This window comes from Bombina bombina, chromosome 2 (genome assembly GCF_027579735.1).
Source record: "Bombina bombina isolate aBomBom1 chromosome 2, aBomBom1.pri, whole genome shotgun sequence".
Taxonomy (NCBI): Eukaryota; Metazoa; Chordata; class Amphibia; order Anura; family Bombinatoridae; genus Bombina; species Bombina bombina.
In genome coordinates, this window is record NC_069500.1 from 999,303,396 (window position 1) to 999,320,145 (window position 16,750).

At 36.9% G+C, this 16,750-nt stretch overlaps 1 protein-coding gene across 2 annotated transcripts in view; it reads right to left on the reverse strand.

Moving 5' to 3' along the window:
• Window positions 1–16,750, reverse strand: part of EGF (epidermal growth factor) — a 354,749-nt gene that overhangs the window by 171,007 nt on the left and 166,992 nt on the right. The gene's annotated exons all lie outside the window — the stretch shown is intronic.

Below are 16,750 nucleotides of genomic sequence, written 5' to 3' on the forward strand. Positions count from 1 at the left end.
ATAAATCCTAACCTAAGTTACAATTAAACCTAACACTACACTATCATTAAATAAATTAAATAAATTAACTACAAATAACTACAATTAAATACAATTACATAAACTAACTAAAGTACAAAGAATAAAAAAAGCTAAGTTACAAAAAAATAAAAAAAATAAGTTACAAACATTTTAAAAATATTACAACAATTTTAAGCTACTTACACCTAATCTAAGCCCCCTAATAAAATAACAAACCCCCCCCCAAATAAAAAAATGCCCTACCCTATTCTAAATTAAAAAAGTTCAAAGCTCTTTTACCTTACCAGCCCTTTAAAGGGCCTTTTGTGGGGCATGCCCCAAAGAATTCAGCTCTTTTGCCTGTAAAAGAAAAATACAACCCCCCCAACATTAAAACCCACCACCCACATACCCCTAATCTAACCCAAACCCCCCTTGAAATAACCTAGGGGGAAGATCATCCTACCTTGAGTCGTCTTCACTCAGCCGAGCAGCGATGGAACCGAAGAGGAGATCCGGAGCGGCAGAAGTTATCCTCCAAGGGGCGCTGAAGAAATCTTCCATCCGATGAAGTGATCCTCAGCCAATAGAATGCAAGCTCAATCTGATTGGCTGATTGGATCAGCCAATCGGATTGAACTTGAATCTGATTGGCTGATTCAATCAGCCAATCAGATTTTTCCTAACTTAATTCCGATTGGCTGATAGAATCCTATCAGCCAATCGGAATTGAAGGGACGCCATCTTGGATGACGTCCCTTAAAGGAGCCTTCATTCGTCGGTAGTCCGTCGGTAAAGAAGGATGTTCCGCGTTGGCGGGATGAAGATTGAAGATTGAAGACCCCGCTTGGAAGATGACATCGCCCAGATGGAAGACTTCTTCAGCGCCGACTGGAGGATCACTTCATCGGATGGAAGATTTCTTCAGCGCCCCTTGGATGATTACTTCTGCTGCTCCGGATCTCCTCTTCGGTTCCATCGCTGCTCGGCTGAGTGAAGACGACTCAAGGTAGGATGATCTTCAGGGGATTAGTGTTAGGTTATTTTAAGGGGGTTTGGGTTAGATTAGGGGTATGTGGGTGGTGGGTTTTAATGTTGGGGGGGTTGTATTTTTCTTTTACAGGCAAAAGAGCTGAATTCTTTGGGGCATGCCCCACAAAAGGCCCTTTTAAGGGCTGGTAAGGTAAAAGAGCTTTGAACTTTTTTAATTTAGAATAGGGTAGGGCATTTTTTTATTTTGGGGGGTTTGTTATTTTATTAGGGGGCTTAGATTAGGTGTAATTAGCTTAAAATTGTTGTAATATTTTTTAAATGTTTGTAACCTATTTTTTATTTTTTGTAACTTAGCTTTTTTTATTTTTTGTACTTTAGTTAGTTTATGTAATTGTATTTAATTGTAGTTATTTGTAGTTAATTTATTTAATTTATTTAATGATAGTGTAGTGTTAGGTTTAATTGTAACTTAGGTTAGGATTTATTTTACAGGTAATTTTGTATTTCTTTTAGCTAGGTAGTTATTAAATAGTTAATAACTATCTAATAACTATTCTAACTAGCTAAAATAAATACAAAGTTACCTGTAAAATAAATATAATTCCTAAAATAGCTACAATGTAATTATTAATTACATTGTAGCTATCTTAGGGTTTATTTTACAGGTAAGTATTTAGTTTTAAATAGGAATAATTTATTAAAGTATAGTGTAGTGTTAGGTGTAATTGTAACTTAGGTTAGTTTTTATTTTACAGGTAAATTTCTCTTTATTTTAGCTAGGTAAGCTATTAAATAGTTAATAACTATTTAATAGCTATTGTACCTAGTTAAAATAAATTGAAAGATGCCTGTAAAATAAAAATAAATCCTAAGATAGCTACAATATAATTATTATTTATATTGTAGCTATATTAGGGTTTATTTTAAAGGTAAGTATTTAGTTTTAAATAGGATTAATTTAGTTCATAATAGAAATATTATTTAGATTTATTTAATTAATATTTAAGTTAGGGGGGTGTTAGGGTTAGTGTTAGACTTAGGTTTAGGGGTTAATAAATTTATTACAGTGGTGGCGGTGAAGTGGGGGGCAGGATAGGGGTTAATAAATGTATTATAGGTGGCGACGGTGTAGGGGGGGCAGATTAGGGGTTAATAAATTTAATATAGGTTGCGGCAGGGTCCGGGAGCGGCGGTATAGGGGTTAAACTATTTATTTAGTTGCGGTGAGGTGCGGGATCGGCAGGATAGGGGTTAATAACTTTATTATAGAGGGCGGCAGTATAGGGGGGGCAGGATAGGGGTTACTAGGTATAATGTAGGTGGCGGTGGGCTCCCGGAGTGGCGGTTTAAGGGTTAATACATTTATTATAGTTGCGGCGGGGTCAGGGAGCGGCGGTTTAGGTGTTAATATGTATAGAGTAGCTTGCGGTGGGCTCCGGGAGCGGCGGTTTAGGGGGTAATAACTTTATTTAGTTGCGGCGGTGTAGGGGGGCAGATTAGGGGTGTTTAGACTTGGGGTACATGTTAGGGTGTTAGGTGTAGACAGCTCCCATAGGAATCAATGGGATATCTGGCAGCAGCGAACTTGTACTTTCGCTATGGTCAGACTCCCATTGATTCCTATGGGATCCGCCGCCTCCAGGGTGGCGGTTTGAAAACCAGGTACGCTGGGCCGGAAAAGTGCCGAGCGTACCTGCTAGTTTTTTTATAACTAGCAAAAGTAGTCAGATTGTGCCGAACTTGTGTGCGGAACATCTGGAGTGACGTATGCATCGATCTGTGTCGGACTGAGTCCGGCGGATCGAAGTTTACGTCACAAAATTCTACTTTTGCCGGTCTCTAGCCTTTGATAACTAAGGCGAATCAGCCTCGCCACAAATACGCTGCAGAATTCCAGCGTATTTGAGGTTGACGGCTTGATAACTAGGCCCCATTGTATATTGGTATGTTTAGATAATACCAATAGAGATTGGATTACTAACTGACTTATATTTAATTTAAATTAAAAGATTATTTGCATGCACCTCATAAAAAAGAAGACCCCAATGAATGTTTCTTAATGTATTAAAATAAAGGAAGAAATAAACATTTTTGAAAGCAAGTAAGCTATCTAATAAGCAGTCCCGGCTCCTGAGTTTTGTTGTATATAGTTTACATGAGTTAAATGTATGTATTCTGCAGACTGCAGTAAGGCAATGAGCAAGCACTTATAGTGTGAAGATGGTTGGAAAATGGATTTCAGTGTTAGTTGTGCACAAACCTACATTTCCTTATAGTCTCATTTGTTTCTACTAATCCTTTTCCTGCAAAAATATAATAATATTTTTTAACTTTAATATGCATGATACATTTTTTTTCCATTACACATTTAATTTTTTGGGGGTACACCCACTTGTATGCCACACCAACCCTTTTATGCAACAATATGCACAAACCTCAGAACAGATGTACACACCAGTACTGCATGCTATTATACTACATTATATTTGAGCAATTCCAAAATACCAGCTGCGTTTCCAAACATGCACTCTCAGAGTAGATGTGCTCCCCCAACAACGCCTGTATGCCAATTGTATTCCTAAAAATCTGCCCTGAGACCAAGTGCATGTCACAACAATCATTGCAAGCCAAAACATTAGCTTTCAGATGATCAGATGCAAATGCACAGCAACTCATGTATGTCAGCAGTACACTCAAGCATTGGGCTTTAGACCAGATATTTGTCTCTGCAGCCCCTGTATGCCAACTTTGTAACCAAACATAAGTCATTAAACAGTTTGCATATCCTCAGTACAGTCTGTGTGCAAACCTTATTCCCTGTCCTGACCTAGCACTCCCACACACACAAGGACCACTCCACTGCAAGATTTATCTACCTACTAGCATGTGAAAGTTAGGGAGTTCATAATAAGTTTAACTGTTTGTGGTTGTGGCTAATAGTGGGGCGATTTGTGTGTGTGGGCTGGATGTGTGTGTGGGCTGTGTGTGTGGGCTGTGTGTGTGGGCTGTGTGTGTGGGCTGTGTGTGTGTGTGTGCTGTGTGTGTGTGTGGGGGGGGGGTGGCTGTGTGTGTGCACCTGTGTATGTATATATCTGTGCACCTGTGTATGTGTCTTCTGAGTGTGTGGATGTGTGTGTATTTAAGTATCTCAGTGTGTGTATTATATCTGTGTGTTTGTGTGGTACAGTGCATTGCCCCATTTCTTTTAAGTATTTTTTGTTCTGGGTAGAGGCCCGCACAGCACTGTCAATCTATCTAGGGACCTACCCTTGCTAGGGCCGGCCCTGGCGTCTCTGTAATGTTCTTGTTATCATAAGAAAACACATAAAAATAAGGCCCAGTTCAACTCAACTGTTCCTAATTGTTAGCATAATTCTTTATTATATACATAAACAGTTGTTCCAATAGTACAAATGGTATATTGCAATATATACAATGTTATAGTGCTCCACATGAGTGGATTTATGTTTTTTTATATATAAAATGTTGTGCATTACCTTAAATGATTTTTCTCCCATTTTTTCCCATTTTAAAAGCTGTGGGGGCGGGGTTGAGGGCGGGGAGAAAGGGGGCCCCATTTTGTCATCCTGCCTTGGGCCCCGCAATGACTAGGGCCGGCCCTGCACCAGAGTCAGCAAGAGAGGTGAGTAAAATGGCTGCCAGCAACACATGGCAAACAAAACAGGGAAAAAACCCTGACAATGGGTGAGCCAATCACATGAGGCAAATATGTGCAGCCACCAATCAGAAGCTATTGAGCCTATCTAGATATGCTGTTCAGGAAGGAATATCAAGAGAATGAAACAAATTAGATACCAGAAGTAAATTAGAAAGTTGTTTAAAATGGTATTCTCTATCTGAATCAGAAAATTTGGGTTTAATGTTCCTTTAAGACTGGCTGAAATTATATGATACTTTATATTTATTATTAGGTATATTAGGCAGCAATACACTGTTGAACCATGGAACCATGGCGATTATTTCGATACCAAATATGACATGCCTATCATATACAATTTCTTCAAGATGTACGATATTAAGACACTGTTTGATATAATGTAGTTACCTTTAAATGACTATAAGGCTGTGTCCTGACAGAAGAAGCTGACATCATTAGATGTAGGTAATACAAATCAGTTTTGAATATTCACCAGACTACTAAAAGAATGTTTGTCCACTTTATTATCTTTTTAACAAAAATCATTGAGGGCCAGATTACAAGTGGAGCGCACAATATATATATTTGCACTCAACTTAGTAATACCATTTAATTTGCATGCGCAGGTATTAAAAGTTAACCACAATGCGAACGTGGCCTCGGGTTCGCATTGCACAGAAGCTTTGCGCTCACAAGAGTACACTTCCAAATTGGCTCCAATAGGAGCCTCGTTCTCATACCATCAGACACGACATCAGAACCTAAGCGCATCAGATTTAAATAGAGAATACTCTTGGTATCCTTTATTGAGGCAACAGCAATCTATTACTGGGAGCGTGCCACCAATCAGCAGCTAGATCCCAGTAGATAATTTCTGCTCCTGAGCCTACATAGGTATGCTTTTTAGCAAAGGAACACAGCAAATGAGATAATATGAGTAAATTGAAAAGTTGTTTAAAATTCTATGCTCTGTCTCATTGGTTGTCAAACCTGTCCTCATACCTCTCTAACGGGCCAGATTTTGAGGATATCTGAACTGGAGCACAGGTGAAACAATCAGCTGATTAGTAAACATAGTTATTTTACCTTCTCTCACCCAAGAAAATCCTGAAAATCTGGCCTGCTAGGGAGGCCTGAGAACAGGTTTTAAAACCAGTGTTCTATCTGAATCATGAAAGAAAAACTTTGGGTTTCATGTCCCGTTTCAAAATACCAGTTGGACTTTTTTCTTTCTGCACATTACTTACAAAGGGAAATGAGTGCAGAGAGGCAGTACTCGCAGAATTACAAAACTGATACTAAACAGCGGTTAGTTAAAGGAACAGTCTAGTCCTAAATAAACATTCATGATTCAGATAGGGCATGTAATTTTAAACAACTTTCCAATTTACTTTTATCATCAATTTTGCTTCGTTCTCTTGGTATTCTTAGTTGAAAGCTAAACCTAGGAGGTTCATATGCTAATTTCTTAGACCTTGAAGGCCGCCTCTTACCACTAGAGGATGTTAGTTCATTGTGTCATATAGATAACATTGTGCTCACGCACGTGGAGTTACCGAGGAGTGATTACTGATTGGCTAAAATGCAAATGTGTCAAAAGAACTGAAATAAGGGAACAGTTTGCAGAGGAATAGATACAAGGTAATCACAGAGGTAAAAAGTATATTAATATAACTGTGTTGGTTATGCAAAACTGGGGAATCGGTAATAAAGGGATTATCTATCTTTTTAAACCATAAAAATGCTGGTGTAGACTGTCCCTTTAAATTACTATGACTAGTAGAGATGTCATTGCTTGTTCACAAAAAAAACAAACCACAAAATAATATATTAGGTTTATATTTAAAGAAGTTATTATAAAGAGTGTGAAACTTGATAAAAGTTATGTCTTATCAGGGTAAGCTAAGAATAATTACTACTAAATAAATAATGTATAAAGCAAATGGAAAACCCCTCAGTTTTATTTAGAGAATGAAATCTGTTGTAAACGCATAATTAAACTAAATTATTTTCAACTTTTCAGTGATTACTGTCACAATTTATGTGTTTATTAATAAAATGCAGAAAACAAAAAGTAGGAATACTTCGCTCAAAGTATAAAACTTAGCATTTATTGTACATATTCCGTTGAAAATTAATGGAAAACACACAAACAGGATGGTAATGCTTAGCACAACTGGCTTACGCGTTTCATGTAATTGCACGAATTACATGCAATTCATCTTTAAGAAAAAAAATAGAAAATTGCTATCAGTGTTGATATAACTCAACCAACCTCTGTAATACTATGTAAGGATGCCCTCTTGTGGTTTTATTTGATCACGGCACATTGTTCAAGAAGCACTAGGTTCTATGCTTTATGCTCTATGCTCAGAAATCAAAATAAATATTTGAATATTGTGTAACCCAGCTAAAATCAGTCATTTTTAGACATTTAGATGCATAATACTTATTGCTAATATATTTTATTTAAAGGGACAGTCAACAGCAGAATTGTTGTTGTTTAAAAAGATAGATAATCCCTTTATTACCCATTCCCCAGTTTTGCATAACCAACCTCTGTAATTACCTTGTATCTAAGCCTCTGCAAACTGCCCCCCTATTTCAGTTCTTTGGACAGACTTGCATTTTAGCCAATCGATGCTCACTCCTCAGTAACTTCACGTGCGTGAGCTCAATGTTATGGTCAAAATGCATGCAAATTAGAGGCGGCCTTCAAGGTCTAAGAAATTAGCATATGAACCTCCTAGGTTTAGCTTTCAAATGAAGAATACCAAGAGAACAAAGCAAAATTGGTGATAAAAGTAAATTGGAAAGTTATTTAAAATTGAAAGCCCTATTTGAATCATGAAAGTTTTGAATGTCCCTTTAAATTAAGGACATCTTTTGTAATATAATTATACGCTGTGATATGGGACTGGTTTGAATGGATTAATCAGGCTAAGCTTATCACATTTTTATCATGTTAGGGTGTTATAGAAGGCTAAGAAAAGAATGATATCCTTTTTTATAAAAAAACATACCTAGGTAGACTTGGAAACAACAGTGCAGTACTGGGAGCTTAATGCTGATTGGTGAATGCATTTAATATTTTAATATTTTAAAATACAGCTTTTGTTACTCTTAAACTAATAATAATCATCTTAAAAATATCTATATTATGTAGATTATGAGATAACAAAATATAGTCATAAACTGTATGTTGTTTGAACTATTTGGACTTGTTGGACTGCATAACAAATAGTTCTTGGTATTTGGGTAAACACTAAGGGGCATATTTATCAAGCTCTGTATGGAGATTGATGCCCTGTGTTTCTGGTGAGCCTTCAGGCTCGACGGAACACAAGTTATGAAGCAGTGGTCTAAAGACCGCTGCTCCATAACCTGTCTGTCTGCTCTGAGGCGGCGGACAGAAATCAACATAAATCAACCCGATCCAATACGATCGGGTTGATTGATACCCCTGCTAGCGGTCGTTTGGCTGCGAATCTGCAGGGGGCAGTATTGCACCAGCAGTTCACAAGAACTACTGGTCCAATCATAAATGCAGAGAGCGTATGCTGTCGGCATTTATCCATGTTCAGTGGACATGATCCACAATATCGTATCATGTCCGCTCACACAATGATAATTCAGCCCCTAAGGGGTAGATTTATGAAGAGGCGAGAAGACATGATTCGCTACAGTACAAATACTTCATACAAGTGAAATCCACATGTACTTGTATGAACCCAATTATTATTTTTTTTCATCTTATACTTTATTTATAAATAGCCAACAAATCCTGCAGCTCTGTCCATGGATACAAAATATGAAAGAATGATATAATATTATTAAGAGATAGGACAAAATTTATCAAACAAATACAGGAAGAATTGAGGGTCCTATTCCCATGAGAATTTACAATCTAGAAATGGTCACAGACTGGCAAAAGCAGTGGGAAAATGTCAGCAGCTTTTAGAACTCAAGAAAATGGATCAAAATGTAACTTTACCTGCAGGACAGCAAATAGTTGTATTAGCACTGAATTTTAGAGAGCCAGTAAATGTTTGGAATTTAGTTTATCCAAAAACAATAAAGCAATAGCTTTATCAGATCCAGGGGGGTGACTGACAAGTCAAGCAATTCAGCACTTGACCGAGGGTCTGTCGCTCAAGGGGGCCCGCCGCCACATTTCCCCCTTTTTTTTAAAGTGTGCATAGCCCTCAAAATACTTTTTTATTAAATTAGTTTTTTTAATTTGGTGGTCAAGAGAGAGAGGGCACTATCTGTATGGAGCAGGCAGGGAGAGAGCGTGCTATTTGTATGGAGCAGGCTGGGAGAGAGTGCGCTATTTGTATGGAGCAGGCTAGGGAGCAGGAGTGCACTATTTGTATGGAGTAGCCGAGGAGTGGGAGCGCGCTATTTGTATGGAGCAGGCTGGGAGAGAGTGATCTATTTGTATGGAGCAGGCTAGGGAGCAGGAGTGCACTATTTGTATGGAGTAGCCGAGGAGTGGGAGCACGCTATTTGTATGGAGCAGACTGAGAGAGAGTGATCTATTTGTATGGAGCTGGCGGGGAGCAGGAGCGTGCTATTTGTATGGAGCCAGCTGAGAGAGAGCACTTTAATTTTTTGGAGCAGCCAGGGAGTGGGAGCACCTGCTAGTAATACAGGACAGGCTTGTGGATTTAGGAAGGAAGAGCGTGAGAGTATGTGTGTTTTTACCTTTACAACATATTCAAGTTTGACTAGGCTTAAGAATAAAGTGCGCATACATTTTAGTCACTTGGGCAAAAATTGCAAAGTTAAAGTTTTTTAAACACAACTCTGAAAAAATTAGAGGGAACATTGCTTAATTCTGTTTCGTTTCATATCCTTGGTGTACTGTGTATGTTTTCTCTCTGTAGTCTGTACACTCCAGCACAGCTAAAGTTAAATATTTAACAAAATAAGTATTGTTCTTAATCTGTGTATGTGCGCGGTGCACTATTTAATGAACATACATCTGATTGATAATGCATTTCAGTATCTAATAAAATATTACAACAAAACATGGCTATTATGTGTTTAACTCTTAGTTGCCTCTCTTTTTCTTTTGAGTCTGTATAATTAAAGGGACAGTGTACTGTAAAATTGTTTTCCACTTAAACTTATTTAAAAGACTTGTTATAGGGGCGGAGCCAGCAGCACACAAGAATGGTTGCACATTCACACTGCTCCGGCTCTGATAAAACTACTACCGACTATGGAGGGCATTCATAATTCGATTAAACCCTTTGGAAGCCTCTGATGACTTTCTGAACTTCTACTTTATACATGGGGAGCACCAAATTTAAATAACGGTATGGCAGAATCGAGTTAAGAACGGAGGCCTATTCCAGTACTGCATGAACAGCAGCCATCTTTCTACTCATGTGGCTGTGAAGTTATACAGACCCCTTAGTCTTCGAATCTCCCTCCAGAACAGCCTAAAAATCTTAGCGACTATAACAGTACCGCAGAACAACCAGTAATTGCACTTAACCCAGCTGACAGGATGCAGGAATCTAGAGGATCTATGGCCGAGGTTCCCATCTGGAATCAGGGAGGGACACGGCTTGAATTGCTGACGATCAAGCAGTCTTCTTCAACTGTTTTCTACGATAAAGACCTACTTGACCACATATGCCATACTCCAAGCAATTATGACACTGCTGCAAAGCTAAATTAAATTATTAGCACTAAATGATTTATTGCCTGCTATTATTAACTGTACTGTAATGTCTCTAAACATACACATAGTTTATACCAACCTCCCATATCGCCATGCACTGACGCCTTATACATGATTACAGAAAGTTGGAAAACCAACTGGCATCTGAACATTTTTCTTTTTCTCAAATAACCCAGCTACATATGCTTAAATAATAAATTCCACTCTGGAGGTTTATATGTGTAGACAATATCAAAAGGCAAGGGTGTTTCTAAATATCTCATACTTCCTCTTATCCATGTAAAGCAGCCTAACTTACCCAGTTTATTATAGTACCGGACAACTGTTATTCTGCTGTAGCATAGTCAGCTCTGGCTATGGCTAAAATAGTTTGGTATGCTCTTCACATCTTATTAGCACCCACTAACTATATATCTAGATTTTATATACTTTAAAAAATCGGGAAAAAATACCACTTTTTCTGGAACAAGCATTAACTCAACTTTGGGGATCATACTTACTTTAAGGATAACAGCCAGTTATTTTGAAGATTCTCCCTTTAACGCTACACTTAATCCTGGTTGCCCTCTAGCCTTCCATAAACCTTGCCCATAGTTTATTTGAATCCGCTGCCTGGTTACCTCCCTCCACCTAATAGTATATGGGTGTTTTTGACTATCCCAAATACTTATAGAGCGGTTTCTCTCATAACAACCGCAATAAAAGTAATTTACCAAATACATCATTACATAAAGATTTTGCCAAATAAATCATTACATACAGTTCTAACATATTTAACATAGAGCCTATATTTAAAACCTTTATACTTTTCTGTCTATTTATAGGGGAAAATACTCAACTTTATAAACTACTATACTGAAGAGGACCTATTTTTTGCTCTATATTTTTATAGATATATACAAGTACTTTATCTTTGTTGTCTATTCATAATTATACTAATTATTATAGCAATTTATATATGAGTTTTTTACCTACTTTGTAAAGACCCAAACTTAAGTACTTGTATGCTGACTGTTTGTATATTGACTTGTACACTTTTCAGTCTGAAATCAAATAAGAATCTTAAGTAATATATGCACTTCTGAGCATTTTTCCACCATACCTGGATATGCTATAATGTTTATTTATATGTTGACATGTATACTGTTTAGTCTGAAGCTGATTATTGTTCTTAAGCAACATACACATTTCTAAGCATTATTGTAGCAATTTATATACAAGTGTTTTCACATATGTTTTTAAGACCCAAATTTAAGTGCTTATACGCTGATTGTTTGTATGTGACACATATATTATTTAATTTGAAGATAACTAATATTCTCACGTAATATGTACGTTTTTGAGCATTTCTACAGGCCTGCATATGCTATAATGCTTACTTATATGTTGACATTTATATTATTCAGCATAAAGCTGGTTAATGTTTTTAAGCAACATGCACATTTTTATGCATCTCTCTATATCCCGAGATGCTACAGTGGGCCACTCTTTATGCTGTACAATTATACTATTTGTAAAACATTTTTCATGCTGTACTATTTGAAAAACTTAATAAAAAAATATATATAAAAAAGACTTGTTATACCAGCTGTATAAATTATTAATGCAGCATTAGGACTCATTTTATACGGCAATAAAAAAAATAGCGGGAGGTGGATAAGAGGTAGTGGATGGAGCAAAAGGATCAGTGGGGGGTGCCCTGACGATCTTTTGCCTGGGTGCCTTGGTTGCTCTAAGTGCGCCCCTGATCAGATCATACCAGCATGGGAATAAAATCCCTACTCTTCTTTATGATCACAGCAGGAGCCTAGTTATACAAATTGCTAATAATTTTAGTTTCCAAAAATATTTCATCTAATTGTCAGGGTACCTGTGAAGTAACATTGAATAAACTACACATGTATCACAATTTAATATTTCATGTCAGCTAATATCTCTGCTGACATGAGTTGAGTGGGCCATAGACACAACAGACCAACCCCCCCTTTTCCTGATTTTAGGACATCAGAGAACAAAAGGAGCAGACCTTTGTATAGATAAAACTGATGGGCCACTTCAAAGTAATTTTAGAATATGACACTCTCAAGTTTGAATGCCCATATATGGAATTTCCTGCCTACAAGGTCCAAATAGATAATGAACCTCTGCGGAGACAGCAGTCAGGCAGTTTAAAACTGACCTTTGAAGCTCAGGAAAGTGTAGTAATTAGCAATTGTGTGATATACAAATGGGAGTTCTTCTAAAAATCCAATACACAAAATGATGTCTTAAAGAGACACTGGCAATTGAATGGGTACTGGGGCTTAAAAGTTCAATTTTAAATATAAAATATCTTTACAATACAGAAATGTTTAATTTGTACCTCAATATGGTAATAATATATATATATATATATATATATATATATATATATATATATATATATATAAACCTAGAAGATTGTCTGTGCCTAATTTTTTATATAATTTAAAATACTCAGATGATATTAACAACATATATATGTGGATCTGAGAGAAATGCCTAAATATACTATATTAGATAGTGTCTGCTGTGTTAAATAAATAACCACATATTTAAAATATTAAACCAACTTGTTTCAAAATGGATAACATATTCTTTTGTTTTTCAGACATCTGATGTACAAATTATGTTCCAAATATGACTAGTAGTTACTGCAAAGCTTACTTCTTATTGCATATATGATATAAGATGGTGACTGGGAAATGAAATATATACCAATATATCAAATGAACTGATATACAAATAAAGTCAGATGTACATACATTTTTTTTTTTTTTTTTTTTTTTTGGTTTATACTACTAGTCCGCTCATAAAAATGTAACTTTAGTCTTGAAATACTCATATTAAATAGTATTAAATGGTCCCATACATATTGGACATATTTGTTTGCTGATGCTGTAAATTATAAGTGTATTTTAATGAACACTTTAAAAAATATATATATATTAAACTTTTAGAAATATTTGCATACAAAACTGTATTTCTATTGCCTGTCGCCCCCCAATGGATTGAACGAGAATTACAGCCAAAAGGGGCTGGCTGTAAAAAAAAAAACATACATTCCCAAGCCAATGAAATGTTCAGCTTCGAAGGGCCTATAGGGACAAGCTTTGGTTGAGGGTGTTAACAAAATTTCACCAATGATTATAGAGAAGAGGTAGGCTTTAATCACTTGATAAAAGTCTCATGAAAAAGGAAAAAAGGGAAATGCTGCTGAATTTTGACTGAGTGACTTAACTTGCTGCCATGGACCACAGTCTCTAGAAAGCAAAATTTCCAGAATTGCAATACCTCTCATATGACTGTGAACGGATTTATCTGAAAAAGCTGAAACCCCAAATTGGTTTATATGGTGAAGTATTAATGGTTATTTTATCTTTTAACCCCTTAATGACCACAGCACTTTTCCATTTTCTGTCCGTTTGGGACCAAGGCTATTTTTACATTTTTGTGGTGTTTGTGTTTAGCTGTAATTTTCCTGTTACTCATTTACTGTACCCACACATATTATATACCGTTTTTCTCGCCATTAAATGGACTTTCTAAAGATACCATTATTTTCATCATATCTTATAATTTACTATAAAAAAAATTATAAAATATGAGGAAAAAATTGAAAAAAACACACTTTTTCTAACTTTGACCCCCAAAATCTGTTACACATCTACAACCACCAAAAAACACCCATGCTAAATAGTTTCTAAATTTTGTCCTGAGTTTAGAAATACCCAATGTTTACATCTTCTTTGCTTTTTTTGTAAGTTATAGGGCCATAAATACAAGTTGCACTTTGCTATTTCCAAACCATTATTTTTCAAAATTAGCGCTAGTTACATTAGAACACTAATATCTTTCAGGAATCTCTGAATATCCATTGACATGTATATAATTTTTTTTAGTAGACATCCCAAAGTATTGATCTAGGCCCATTTTGGTATATTTCATGCCACCATTTCACCGCCAAATGCGATTAAATACAAAAAATCGTTCACTTTTTTACAAATTTTTTCACAAACTTTTGGTTTCTCACTGAAATTATTTACAAACAGCTTGTGCAATTATGGCTTAAATGGTTGTAAATTCTTCTCTGGGATCCCCTTTGTTCAGAAATAGCAGACATATATGGCTTTGGCGTTGCTTTTTAGTAATTAGAAGGCTGCTAAATGCCACTGCGCACTACACGTATATTATGCCCAGCAGTGAAGGGGTTAATTATGGAGCATGTAGGGAGCTTCTAGGGTTAATTTTAGATTTAGTGTAGTGTAGTAGACAACCCCAAGTATTGATCTAGGCCCATTTTGGTATATTTCATGCCACCATTTCACCGCCAAACGCGATCAAATTAAAAAAAACATTAAATTTTTCACAATTTTAGGTTTCTCACTGAAATCATTTACAAACAGCTTGTGCAATTATGGCACAAATGGTTGTAAATGCTTCTCTGGGATCCCCTTTGTTCAGAAATAGCAGACATATATGGCTTTGGCGTTGCTTTTTGGTAATTAGAAGGCCGCCAAATGCCGCTGCATTTCACACGTGTATTATGGCTAGCAGTGAAGGGGTTAATTATGTAGCTTGTAGGGAGCTTGCAGGGTTAATTTTAGCTTTAGTGTAGAGCTCAGCCTCCCACCTGAAACATGAGACCCCCTGATCTCTCCCAAACAGCTCTCTTCCCTCCCCCACCCCCCAATTGTCCCCGCCATCTTAAGTACTGGCAGAAACTCTGCCAGTACTAAAATAAAAGCTATATTTGGGTTTTTTTTAAAAAAATTTTTAGCATATTTACATATGCTGCTGTGTAGGATCCCCCCTTAGCCCCCAGCCTTACTGATCCCCCACCAAAGAGCTCTCTAACCCTCCCCCTCTGCCTTAATGGGCGCCATCTTGGGTACTGGCAGCTGTCTGCCAGTACCCAGTTTAGTGAATAATGTGCCTTTTTTTTTAAATAAAAACCCTTTTCTGCAGTGTAGCTTCCCCCCCCCCCCCCAAGATCAACCCCCCACCCCTTCCACATCTTTTAGCTGTTATTTACAGCTTTCAAAAAAGTTAATTCAAGTACTTTTTTCTGTAGTGTAGCGGTTCCCTCCCGCTCCCGCCCCGTGCACGCGCCCGCCCGCCGCCCCCCCCGTGCACGCGCGCGCTCCCGTGCGCGCTCCCGCCCCTCCCGCCCCCGATCCCGCCCCCCTCCACTCCACTGGGCACATCGATGGCCGCCCACCCGCCTCCCAGACTTGCTCCCACCCACCAACGATACCGGCCACCGATGTCCGGTGCAGAGAGGGCCACAGAGTGGCTCTCTCTGCATCGGATGGCCAAGGGGGGTTATTGCAGGATGCCTCCATATCGAGGCATCACTGCAATAACCGGAAAGCAGCTGGAAGCGAGCAGGATCGCTTCCAGCTGCTTTCCACACCGAGGACGTGCAGGGTACGTTCTCAGGCATTAACTGCCTTTTTTTTGAGGACGTACCCTGCACGTCCTCGGTCGTTAAGGGGTTAATAGATTTTTTTAGAAACTATTTACATCATAGTTAAACTACAGCTGTGAGTTAAGAGGTAATTTATTCTTATATTTAATATTATTTAGACCAAGGGTAGTAAGTATACTGGTGTTAAATATTAATATTTAGAAATATTTTTTGTATTTTAATGTCATAAGTTAATTGCAGCTATTGTGATATATTTTAGAATTTGATTTTTCTTGTGGCTAAATAAGAGGTTGTTCCAGGCCAGGTTAATTGGCATATAAATAGGCTGTTGCATTAACAATATACAATTTCTGGTGGTTTAATTGAAATTATATAGAACCATTTGTGGGCTAAATCGTTTAATTATACTTTTCTGAAAGTACTCTTAGATTTTCTGAGATTTAGTAAGATTTGTGTGAAGTATCTGGTTATATTGTTAACCAGGCACTGTTAAGTTAGCAGTCCATATTTTTGGTATTGGAGTAAATATTGCAGTATAATTATAGACTGTTCTGGTATTCTCATTTGTGATATTTTAATAAGCGGTTCATTGTAAGTAAGGTTAATTTTTAGATATATATTTTATGGGCTGTTTTATATAGAAAATCATAACAGACTAAGCATATATAATTGATTCACAATCTAGTTTTTTCATAAATATAATTCAAGGTGTCTATAAAGATAACTAATCAGAACAAAGGATTAAATATTCATTTTTAATAATATTGTTGTCCAATTTATAGATATCTCAGTAGTGATATTTTGGAGTACACTGCAGAGATTTGATATCTTACTGAAGTGTATTGACAAAGTTCTGCTATATTAATTGTAGATATCGCTGACAAAAAATGTATACTGCTATTAATTATTAATATTCATAATTATAATACGTAACACATTGGAGGACACTCCTGAG